The sequence below is a fragment of the Molothrus ater genome, chromosome 21, assembly GCF_012460135.2.
Source record: "Molothrus ater isolate BHLD 08-10-18 breed brown headed cowbird chromosome 21, BPBGC_Mater_1.1, whole genome shotgun sequence".
NCBI lineage: Eukaryota > Metazoa > Chordata > Aves > Passeriformes > Icteridae > Molothrus > Molothrus ater.
Window position 1 is genome coordinate 11,528,774 of NC_050498.2, and position 11,642 is coordinate 11,540,415.

The window sequence follows — 11,642 nt, forward strand, 5'->3', positions numbered from 1 at the left end:
GTGTCACGGGTGTCCGCACATATTTGTGCCGGAGCTGCTCTGCCCTGCCCTGCCGCATAGCCTGCTGCAACAGGACAAGTCCCAGGGACTTGCAGTTTGTGGGGTGTTGCCAGACTCTAGATGATATTCCTAAATAGACAGAAGATGTTTGGAGCTGTGAAGTTATCCCGCAGCCCTTTGACATTTGTCCTCGCTTTCTTTCAGATGCAGAAGGATAAAATCCAGGGCAAAATCCATCCCCCCATCCCGGGTGAGGAGGTTCCCCCGAGCAGGTCAGTCACCGTTTGTCTCTGCAGGGGGAGTGTAAAGTGTGACTCTGTTACAGCTCTGTTCTTTTTCTTTTTAGGAAGTAAAGCTGGATATCAGCAGTCAAGGTGAGGTGGGCAAGGTGAGCATTGAGTAGGGTAGAGAAGCAGTTGTTATTGCTCAAGTCTCGGTTTCCGGTGCAACTCTAAGCATCCGTTCCTGTTTTTTCATCAGCCTCGGAGTGCGGCCCCAGGAGCCGGGCATTCTTAGGAGAACGGTGAGTGGCAGAATTGTTGGGTTTTGGCCAGTGTGCTGCATTGATCATGCATTAATATTTGCATTTCTTTCATGTAGCTGACTAAGAAACAACAGGAAGTTGTTGAACAACAATGCCTGCAGGAACTTCCCAGATGTTGAGGCTTCCTTCTTTTGCACCTGACACGGACTGCATCCCCAGATGTCCAAGAGATAAGTAGAGGGCCACGACCCACAGAGGGGATGAAAGCGGGGGGCTGGTTTGGGAATTACTGGGAGGGGTTTTTCAGTCCACTTTGGAGGTGGGGGGGTGTCCATGAAGCGGCCCCTTAGGCCCCATAAAAGCAAAGCCTGGCTTTGGATCACAGTGCTGAGGTGCGCAGGGCAGAGCAGTCCCGGTGTGTATCGTGTCACTTGTCTTTTGTGTATTATGTGTGTTTGGATATGTCATGTCTTTTACCTTAGGCCTTGGAGGGGCCTGTCAGAAACCCTGGCATCATTGTTAGCATCTGCGATCTCTGCATTCCTCGTCCTGGCAGCCAGGCCATAGAACTTTCGCCTCAGGAGCTCAGACAGGCATCAGACTCTCTTGTCTCTTTAGAAGCATCCGGTCGGATGTCTTTTCAGGTCTTGTTCTGAGCTGTATGGACAGCTCTGCCCCGCCAGGATCCATTATGGCGGACTAGGACTTGAAAGAACGTGAGGGCAGGTAGAGGCTTCTGGCCATAGGATTCTCGGGCATCCATCTTTGCAGCTCTTGGAATAAATCATTCAGTTTAGCATCTTCTTCCTCCAGGTTTCTCTGAGCCTCATCAGCTCACCATCGGTCTCCCCTCGGTCATCTCCTTTTGCATTCTCTCAGTCCTCGCAGCCATTTTCCTTGCCAGGGGATTTCTGTCCGTGTTGTGTCCCCGTTGTCTGTCACGTCCCGTCTGTCCCCTGTCACAGGTGTCTGCACACACATTTGTGCCGGAGCTGCTCTGCCCTGCCGCATAGCCTGGTGCAATAGGAGAAGTCCTGGGGACGTGAAGTTTGTAATGTGGGGTGTAGTTGGACTCTAGATGGACACAAGATATCTGGAGCTCTTAAGTTATCCTGCAGCCCTTTGACTTTTGTCCTAACTTTTTTTTTCAGATTCAGATGGATTAAATGTGTGCCAGAAGGCCCCATCCCGGGTAAGTGGTTTCCCCCGAGCAGGTGAGGCACCATTTGTCTCTGCAGCAGAAGTGTAAATGATGACTGAGTTACAGCTCTGTTCTTTGTCTTTCTTTTTAGGAAGTAAATCTGGATACCAGCAGTCCAGGTGAGCAGTGGAGAGAAGTAGTTGTTATTGCTCAGGTCTCAGTTTCTGGTGCTGCGCTAAGCTTCCATTCTCTTTTTTGTGCTTTAGGCAATCCACTCGGAGCCTGCCGAGCCCCCGTCACCAGCCGGCCGATGCACCGGGTTCCCTGCACGTGTGAGCCCTGTGGATGCGTTACAGGACCTGGTGATGAAGCCCTGAACTCTTCTATTTAAAGGTGCCATTCAGGTGGCCTTCAGCAGCTGCCAAGGAGTTGCAGTGAGTAGGGAAGTAGGGAGGAGGAACGAGGGTCCCCTCAGGTTTCAGCCATGCCAAATCACCTCATCTCCTCTTAGCCCAGGCACCCCCTGTGACGACGGCCTCGGTGTCTGAGCATGCCCGAAGCGTGCGGCCCGAGGAGCTGAGCGTTCTTAGGAGCACGGTGAGTAGCAGACTTGTGGGGTTTTGGCCGAGGGGCTGCCAACATTGGGCACTGATGTTTGGTTTTCTTTAATACAGCTGTCTGAGAGACACCAGCCCGGTGCCAGCAGGACCTTCCCGGCTGACGAGGTGGCCTTTCTTCGCAGCCGAGACCGGCATCCCCAGCTGTGCGAGAGATAAGTAGAGGGCCACGACCCACAGAGGGGATGAAAGCGGGGGGCTGGTTTGGGAATTACTGGGAGGGGTTTTTCAGTCCACTTTGGAGGTGGGGGGGTGTCCATGAAGTGGCCCCTTAGGCCCCATAAAAGCAAAGCCTGACTTTTGATCACAGTGCTGAGGTGAGCAGGGCAGAGCAGTCCCGGTGTGTATCGTGTCACTTGTCTTTTGTGTTTTATGTGTTGTTTGCATATGTCATGTCCTTTACCTTATGCCTTGGAGGGGCCTGTCAGAAACCCTGGCATCATTGTTAGCATCTGCGATCTCTGCATTCCTCGTCCTGGCAGCCAGGCCATAGAACTTTGGACTCAGGAGCTCAGACAGGCATCAGACTCTCTTGTCTCTTTAGAAGCATCCGGTTGGATGTCTTTTCAGGTCTTGTTCTGAGCTGTATGGACAGCTCTGCCCCGCCAGGATCCATTATGGCGGACTAGGACTTGAAAGAACGTGAGGGCAGGTAGAGGCTTCTGGCCATAGGATTCTCGGGCATCCATCTTTGCAGCTCTTGGAATAAATCATTCAGTTTAGCATCTTCTTCCTCCAGGTTTCTCTGAGCCTCATCAGCTCACCATCGGTCTCCCCTCGGTCATCTCCTTTTGCATTCTCTCAGTCCTCGCAGCCATTTTCCTTGCCAGGGGATTTCTGTCCGTGTTGTGTCCCCGTTGTCTGTCACGTCCCGTCTGTCCCCTGTCACAGGTGTCTGCACACACATTTGTGCCGGAGCTGCTCTGCCCTGCCGCATAGCCCGGTGCAATAGGAGAAGTCCTGGGGACTTGAAGTTTGTAATGTGGGGTGTAGTTGGACTCTAGATGGACACAAGATATCTGGAGCTCTTAAGTTATCCTGCAGCCCTTTGACTTTTGTCCTAACTTTATTTTAGATGCAGAAGGACAAAATCCAGGGCAGAGCCCCCCATCCCGGGTGTGGGGATTGCCCCGAGCAGGTGAGTCACTGTTTTTCTCTGCAGAGGAAGCATAAATGGTCGCCGTTACAGCATTTTTCTTTGTCTCTCTTTTTAGGAAGTCAAGCCCGAGAGCAGCAGTCAAGGCCGAGTGGGCGAGGTGAGCATTGAATAGCGTTCAGAAGCAGTTGTTATGGCTGAGGTCTCAGTTTTGGTGCAGCTCTAAGCATCTCCTCTTGTTTTTTTATTTTAGGTGGTCCTCTTGCCATCTCTCCTGGCCGACCATGCCTATGCCAGGTGGGTGAGAGCTTAAGGTATCAGTGTGGCATCCTTGTCAGATTTGGGAGGTTGTGTTTTCACAGTATGTCAGCATGCTTTTCTGCTTTGTTTCTTTGCAGGTGCTGTCGCTGCCCTAGGCACGCCAAGGAACAGAGGAGGACAGGTGAGTTGGAGTTTAGGCAGGCTGACCCATAGGTGAATGTTACAGAGCAGCATGCTAAGCGTGTCCCTTTTCTCTTTGCAGGTATCTTCCGGGCACCCTCCGGAGCCAAATCAAGATTTGAGGTGAGCCGGGGCAGCGGTGCAGAGGAGTCCCGGGGATTACTGTTTTTGAGGGCAATAGTCAGGTTTTCTGTTTTGTCTTAGGTACCCTGAGGAGGCTCGTAGCCCAAGCTTGGAAACGGCAGCACCGAGGCACACACGGAGAGCATCTCAACGTCCACGTCTGACCGAGGATGGATTTTGTCCGCTCCTCTTCCAAAAGCTAAGTGTCGGGGCCAGCGGTTGGGAGAAGGGGAATAGCCTTTACTATCACAGGAGGCAATTTGATGTCAGCTTAGGGGACAGGTCTGTAGCGGGGTGGGCTCTCTGGAAGTAAAGGGAGAGGGTTTCCCCTCAGCCTCGCCAGAGCCTTTGCCAGGCAGGGCAGTTCCGACCCATCTCCACATCTTTGCATACTTTGCGTCGTCCGCCTCCCTTGACTCGACATCGTCAGGGATCTTTTCCCCCGAGGAGCTCGCCTTCACGTCCGGAGCTACGGTCACCTGGCAGTCGGCTTCCTTCTCTAGGCTCGCCGCCCCTCTCGAGCATCCTCTTAACTGCTGTGGCACTAACTTCTTTTGACGAGTTCTGTTTCATCATCTCGTGCTCTCGTCCTAGGGCTTCCTTTCCTTTGGCATCATCCGCCTCTGGCTCACCTTGCACTAGGAATCTCTGGTCCCTAAGGGGACAGTGCCAGGCAGTTGTCACTCATCTCTGTGTTATGTCATCTGTGTCTATGTTATGTTGTCCGTGTCTGTGTTATGTAGTCCGTGTCCGTTGTCTTCCATGTCATAGGCCCTTGTTACGTCTCGATGCTTTATCGGCACTATTCCGTGCCACGTAGGCCATATTCTACTCACGTTCCTTTCCGGATATCCCTTATTCCGGCATCTTTACATTTTTACTCTTTGAGACAGGAATGTCTCAAAGGGACAAGATGTTCTCATCCGTCTTCCTTCTCACTACCGGCTTTGGGAGTGCCTTTTTTTCCACGCCATTCTCTTGGACTTCCCGAGGGAGCGTCTTACACCCTCCTCACGTGACTGCAGGAGTTCGATAGGTTCCATCCTCCCAAGGGGTATAGGGCTCAAGAATTAATCTTCCAGAGAGCTATCTCAAGTCCTGGCTTACATTGCATGTACCTACGTTGGCTTATACTGTATGTACTTATATTGTGTGTGCCTGTGTTGGCTTATACTGTATGTACTTATATTGTGTGTGCCTATGCTGGTTTATACTGTATGTACTTTTACTGTATGTACTTACACTGTGTGTACCTATGTTGGCTTATACTGTATGTACTTATATTGTGTGTGCCTATGCTGGTTTATACTGTATGTACTTTTACTGTATGTACTTACACTGTGTGTACCTATGTTGGCTTATACTGTATGTACTTATATTGCGTGTGCCTATGCTGGTTTATACTGTATGTACTTATACTGTATGTACTTACACTGCGTGTGCCTATGCTGGCTTATACTGTATGTACTTACTCTGTACCACTTATGCTTGGAGGTGCCCTGCCCTGGCATGTAGTCACAGTTAGGTAGAAGAGTTATAAAAACTTTACTGTTCATTTGTCTTTAATGGGGTTTTGGGTAGAAAATTTATTGGTCAGAGCAGGGACAAGTCCTAGCTGTCAGATGGCCACTCATTGACCGCTTCCTGTCGTCTCACAGGTCCCCGAGGCTACCGATTTCCCCAGAATATACCATTTGACGTCAAGGAGCGGCAGCCAGAAGAAGTGTGGAACTGCGTTCTTCAGCGTCTCGAGTAAGGGCCACACCAAGCCTGTAAGCGGGAAGAGCGTGAGTGACAGCATGTGTCTGTCTGTGTGTGTGAGCGCATGGTGACTGGATTTAACCTTGTGTGTGTGACTTTTGCTTTTCAGGTTTTTCAACTCATTTTTAAATTTAGAATAAAAAATCCCCAGCCGGGGGGGTTTTTTTTTTTCCCCCCCGGCTGGGTTTTTTTTTTCCCGGGTCCCGGTCGGTCAGCGAGGCGATGTTCATCGCCAAAGTTTGGGCGCGGACCGTCCAGGGACCAGGGTTTTCGTCAGGCAGGAGGAATTTTTCGGGGGCTCCTGGGAACCAAGTTCCCGAGGAGGGGTGTGAGTGCGTGCCGGGGGTTAGCAGAGCGGTCGAGGTCTGATTTAGTGTGGGTTTGTGTGTAAGCTGAAGGAAGTGTGTGTGTGTTGAAGGGTTCTAGGGTTGTAACCTTGTATGACTTTTGCTTTTCAGGTTTTTCAACTCATTTTTAAATTTAGAATAAAAAATCCCCAGCCGGGGGGTTTTTTTTTTTCCCCCCCGGCTGGGTTTTTTTTTCCCGGGTCCCGGTCGGTCAGCGAGGCGACGTTCATCGCCACAGTTTGGGTGCGGACCGTCCAGGGACCAGGGTTTTTGTCAGGCAGGAGGAATTTTTCGGGGGCTCCTGGGAACCAAGTTCCCGAGGAGGGGCGTGAGTGCGTGCCGGGGGTTAGCAGAGCGGTCGAGGTCTGATTTAGTGTGGGTTTGTGTGTAAGCTGAAGGAAGTGTGTGTGTGTTGAAGGGTTCTAGGGTTGTAACCTTGTATGACTTTTGCTTTTCAGGTTTTTCAACTCATTTTTAAATTTAGAATAAAAAATCCCCAGCCGGGGTTTTTTTTTTTTCCCCCCCCGGCTGGGTTTTTTTTTCCCGGGTCCCGGTCGGTCAGCGAGGCGACGTTCATCGCCACAGTTTGGGTGCGGACCGTCCAGGGACCAGGGTTTTTGTCAGGCAGGAGGAATTTTTCGGGGGCTCCTGGGAACCAAGTTCCCGAGGAGGGGCGTGAGTGCGTGCCGGGGGTTAGCAGAGCGGTCGAGGTCTGATTTAGTGTGGGTTTGTGTGTAAGCTGAAGGAAGTGTGTGTGTGTTGAAGGGTTCTAGGGTTGTAACCTTGTATGACTTTTGCTTTTCAGGTTTTTCAACTCATTTTTAAATTTAGAATAAAAAATCCCCAGCCGGGGGGTTTTTTTTTTTTTTTCCCCCGGCTGGGTTTTTTTTTTCCCGGGTCCCGGTCGGTCAGCGAGGCGATGTTCATTGCCAAAGTTTGGGCGCGGACCGTCCAGGGACTGGGGTTTTTGTCAGGCAGGAGGATATTTTTTGAGGCTCCCGGGAACCATGTTCCTGGGGAGCAATGATTGCTGGGATGTAATTTAGCAGTTGTGATGGCAGTGATGGTGAATTTGTGTGTAATGTGAAGGGGGTGTTAATGGTAGATGAGTGTTGTTGTTTTTTGTGTGCTTTTGTTGTTTTGGGTTTCCTGTAACAATAAATCAACCTGTAATGAAAATAGAAAAAGGTCATCATCACTTTGTGTTAATATGTGTATTGCTCTGTATTGCATTTGCATTAAATGCTGTATTTTGTTGTATTGGTCTGTATTGGTCTGTATTGGTCTGTATTGCATTTGCTTTAGATGCTGCCTTGCCCTGTATTGGTCTGTATTGCATTTGCTTTAGATGCTGCCTTGCCCTGTATTGCTCTGTATTGCATTTGCTTTAGATGCTGCCTTGCCCTGTATTGCTCTGTATTGCATTTGCTTTAGATGCTGCCTTGCCCTGTATTGCTCTGTATGTAAACTAGACTTTTACCAGTTTGTCTATGGATTGTATCTGCACTTGCATTTGTATACACTGTTTCCATGTATTTTGCTGATGTATAAATAAAAACATTCTTTTAATAAAGTTGAGTCACCCTTAATAAAGATACCCCCTGCCCTTCCTTCCCCCACTGTGGCTCCTGTCTTTTTTTGGTGTGGTTTTGTAATTTCTTTCCACTCTATTCCTTCCTTTTGCTCCTCACTTTACTGTTCTATTTCTAACTTAACTTCCATCTATCTCTAACCCTTTGTTTCTGTTTTCTTTATCACTGTCAATCTCAGTCTTCCTGCTTCTTTTTCTCTCTGTGTTCTCCTTTTCCTCAGATCGTTTTTTTTTCTCTTAGTCTTTCCCTTTTTCACCCCACCCCTCAGTTTTCACTTTCACTAATCCTAAGCACTTTCTTTTCCCTCTAACTCCTGTCCTTCTTCAGTTCTCCCACCCTCCTTTTCCTGTCTCACTTTGTCTTCCTGTTTTATTTTCTTCTGTCTTCTTGTTGCTTCTCTGTCTTTTCCTTTCTGTCTCTTCTCCCTCTCTCCCTCTCTCTCTGTGTCCTCTCCCTCTGTCTCTTCTCCCTCTCTCTCTCTCACTCTGTCTCTGTTCTCTTCTCTTCTCTTCTTTCTCTGTCTTTGTCCCTGTTCTCTCCTCTTCTCTCTCTGTCTTTTCTTCTCTCCCTCTGTTTTCCAACTCTTTTCTGTCTCCCTTTTCTCTTTGTTTCTCCCTTTTCTCTCTGCTTCTCTCTCTCTCTCTCTCTCTCTTTTCTCTTTGTTTCTCTGTCTTTTCTCCTTGCTTCTTTCTCTCTCCCTGCTTCTCTCTCTTTTCTGTCTCCTTCTCTTTCTCCCTGCTTCTCTCTCTCTTTTCTGTCTCCTTCTCTTTCTCTCTCTCTGCTTCTCTCTGTTTTCTCTCTCCTCTTTCTCTCTCTCTCTCTGCTTCTCTCTGTTTTCTCCCTCCTTCTCTTGCTAAGTTTGTTTTCCTTTCTAGCTTTAGTTTAGTTTAAAAAAGCAGCAGTAGAAACTTTCAGGCTCCCTGGGAGTAAAAGAAAAAGAAAAAAAAAAAATTTAAAAAAGCAAACCATTTACTCCCTGGGAGCCTGAAATTTCCTACTGCTGCACCAGACATATAGTTTTTCTTCTTTTTACTATGTACAGTATATAGGGATCCCACCCCAGGTGCCAGTAATCAGTAGCCATCAGCCAAACCCCACCCCCGTGGCCACCCCCCTCCCCAGACCCGCCCCCTGCAAGCCAGCACCCCACCCCATGCCGTCTGCCCATAGACAGTGCACTCACAGCGCCACCTGGTGTTTGCCGGCCGGTACTGCATGCACAGCGCCACCTGGTGTTTGCCGGCCGGTACTGCATGCACAGCGCCACCTGGTGTTTGCCGGCCGGTACTGCATGCACAGCGCCACCTGGTGTTTGCCGGCCGGTACTGCATGCACAGCGCCACCTGGTGTTTGCCGGCCGGTACTGCATGCACAGCGCCACCTGCCGCCTGCAAGCAGGTACTACATGCACAGCGCCCCCTGCCGTCTGCCGCAGCGCACTGCACCCGCGGCGCGCCCCCGATGACGTCATCAGCGCGACCCGCCCTAAAAAGGACCCCAGTGCACAGGCATCCACACCAGACGCCCGATCGAAACGGCGCCACCCACCCCGCACCCCCCAGACCCCCGCGCGCGCCGCCGCCGACCCCACGCGAACCGGAACGCCATTCCGACCCCGGGCAACCCACCAAAACCCCGCAAAACCCCCCCAAAACCGAGAAAAAAATCCCAGTCCCGGCGGCCGCCATTTTGTCCCTCGTACCACGTGACCCCCCGCGGCCGCCATCTTGTCCCCCGCACCACGTGACCCCCTCGCGGCCGCCATATTGTTGCCGTAAATGACGTCACCCCCGCGGCCGCCATTTTGCCATAAATGACGTCACAGAGCACTCGCCGCCATCTTGGCTCTCGGGTCACATGACCCCATGGGCGCCGCCATCTTGTACGGTACCACATAACCACTAGGAGGCCGCCATCTTGGATGACATCACAAAGTCCGCCATCTTGGTTTCTCCGATCACGTGACCGCCGCCATCTTGGTCCCGGGTCACATGACTGCATGGGCGCCGCCATCTTGGATGACATCACAGGGTCCGCCATCTTGATCCTGGGTCACATGACCTACTGGGCACCGCCATCTTGGATGACATCACAGGGTCCGCCATCTTGGTTTCTCCGATCACGTGACCGCCGCCATCTTGGTCATGAGTCACATGACTGCATGGGCGCCGCCATCTTAGAACCTTGATCACGTGACTGTATGGGCGCCGCCATCTTGTACGACACCACGTGACCACCTGAGGGCCGCCATCTTGGATGACATCACAAGGGCGGCCATCTTGGACCTGAGTCACATGACACCATGGGGGCAGCCATCTTGACTCCCCAGTCACATGACCTCATGGGGGCCGCCATCTTGGTTCTGTACCATGTGACCGTATGGGCGCCGCCATCTTGATGAGTCATCACGACGTCACGGCGGCCGCCATTTTCTAGGGTTAGGGTTAGGGTTAGGGTTAGGGTTAGGGTTAGGGTTAGGGTTAGGGTTAGGGTTAGGGTTAGGGTTAGGGTTAGGGTTAGGGTTAGGGTTAGGGTTAGGGTTAGGGTTAGGGTTAGGGTTAGGGTTAGGGTTAGGGTTAGGGTTAGGGTTAGGGTTAGGGTTAGGGTTAGGGTTAGGGTTAGGGTTAGGGTTAGGGTTAGGGTTAGGGTTAGGGTTAGGGTTAGGGTTAGGGTTAGGGTTAGGGTTAGGGTTAGGGTTAGGGTTAGGGTTTGGGTTAGGGTTAGGGTTAGGGTTAGGGTTAGGGTTAGGGTTAGGGTTAGGGTTAGGGTTAGGGTTAGGGTTAGGGTTAGGGTTAGGGTTAGGGTTAGGGTTAGGGTTAGGGTTAGGGTTAGGGTTAGGGTTAGGGTTAGGGTTAGGGTTAGGGTTAGGGTTAGGGTTAGGGTTAGGGTTAGGGTTAGGGTTAGGGTTAGGGTTAGGGTTAGGGTTAGGGTTAGGGTTAGGGTTAGGGTTAGGGTTAGGGTTAGGGTTAGGGTTAGGGTTAGGGTTAGGGTTAGGGTTAGGGTTAGGGTTAGGGTTAGGGTTAGGGTTAGGGTTAGGGTTAGGGTTAGGGTTAGGGTTAGGGTTAGGGTTAGGGTTAGGGTTAGGGTTAGGGTTAGGGTTAGGGTTAGGGTTAGGGTTAGGGTTAGGGTTAGGGTTAGGGTTAGGGTTAGGGTTAGGGTTAGGGTTAGGGTTAGGGTTAGGGTTAGGGTTAGGGTTAGGGTTAGGGTTAGGGTTAGGGTTAGGGTTAGGGTTAGGGTTAGGGTTAGGGTTAGGGTTAGGGTTAGGGTTAGGGTTAGGGTTAGGGTTAGGGTTAGGGTTAGGGTTAGGGTTAGGGTTAGGGTTAGGGTTAGGGTTAGGGTTAGGGTTAGGGTTAGGGTTAGGGTTAGGGTTAGGGTTAGGGTTAGGGTTAGGGTTAGGGTTAGGGTTAGGGTTAGGGTTAGGGTTAGGGTTAGGGTTAGGGTTAGGGTTAGGGTTAGGGTTAGGGTTAGGGTTAGGGTTAGGGTTAGGGTTAGGGTTAGGGTTAGGGTTAGGGTTAGGGTTAGGGTTAGGGTTAGGGTTAGGGTTAGGGTTAGGGTTAGGGTTAGGGTTAGGGTTAGGGTTAGGGTTAGGGTTAGGGTTAGGGTTAGGGTTAGGGTTAGGGTTAGGGTTAGGGTTAGGGTTAGGGTTAGGGTTAGGGTTAGGGTTAGGGTTAGGGTTAGGGTTAGGGTTAGGGTTAGGGTTAGGGTTAGGGTTAGGGTTAGGGTTAGGGTTAGGGTTAGGGTTAGGGTTAGGGTTAGGGTTAGGGTTAGGGTTAGGGTTAGGGTTAGGGTTAGGGTTAGGGTTAGGGTTAGGGTTAGGGTTAGGGTTAGGGTTAGGGTTAGGGTTAGGGTTAGGGTTAGGGTTAGGGTTAGGGTTAGGGTTAGGGTTAGGGTTAGGGTTAGGGTTAGGGTTAGGGTTAGGGTTAGGGTTAGGGTTAGGGTTAGGGTTAGGGTTAGGGTTAGGGTTAGGGTTAGGGTTAGGGTTAGGGTTAGGGTTAGGGTTAGGGTTAGGGTTAGGGTTAGGGTTAGGGTTAGGGTTTATT

The 11,642-nt window shown here is 50.8% G+C and overlaps 2 long non-coding RNA genes across 2 annotated transcripts; both read left to right on the plus strand.

Annotated features, from left to right (window-relative positions):
• The first annotated feature begins 204 nt into the window (after window positions 1-204).
• On the plus strand, window positions 205-749 carry LOC129046908 (uncharacterized). The gene is made up of 4 exons (XR_008508763.1): window positions 205-272; window positions 347-388; window positions 481-523; window positions 601-749. It is a non-coding gene; the product is annotated as an uncharacterized LOC129046908 (long non-coding RNA).
• Window positions 750-1,625: 876 nt separating this feature from the next.
• LOC129046915 (uncharacterized) lies at window positions 1,626-2,527 on the plus strand. The gene is made up of 5 exons (XR_008508768.1): window positions 1,626-1,676; window positions 1,777-1,804; window positions 1,892-2,059; window positions 2,137-2,222; window positions 2,300-2,527. It is a non-coding gene; the product is annotated as an uncharacterized LOC129046915 (long non-coding RNA).
• Window positions 2,528-11,642: the final 9,115 nt, after the last annotated feature.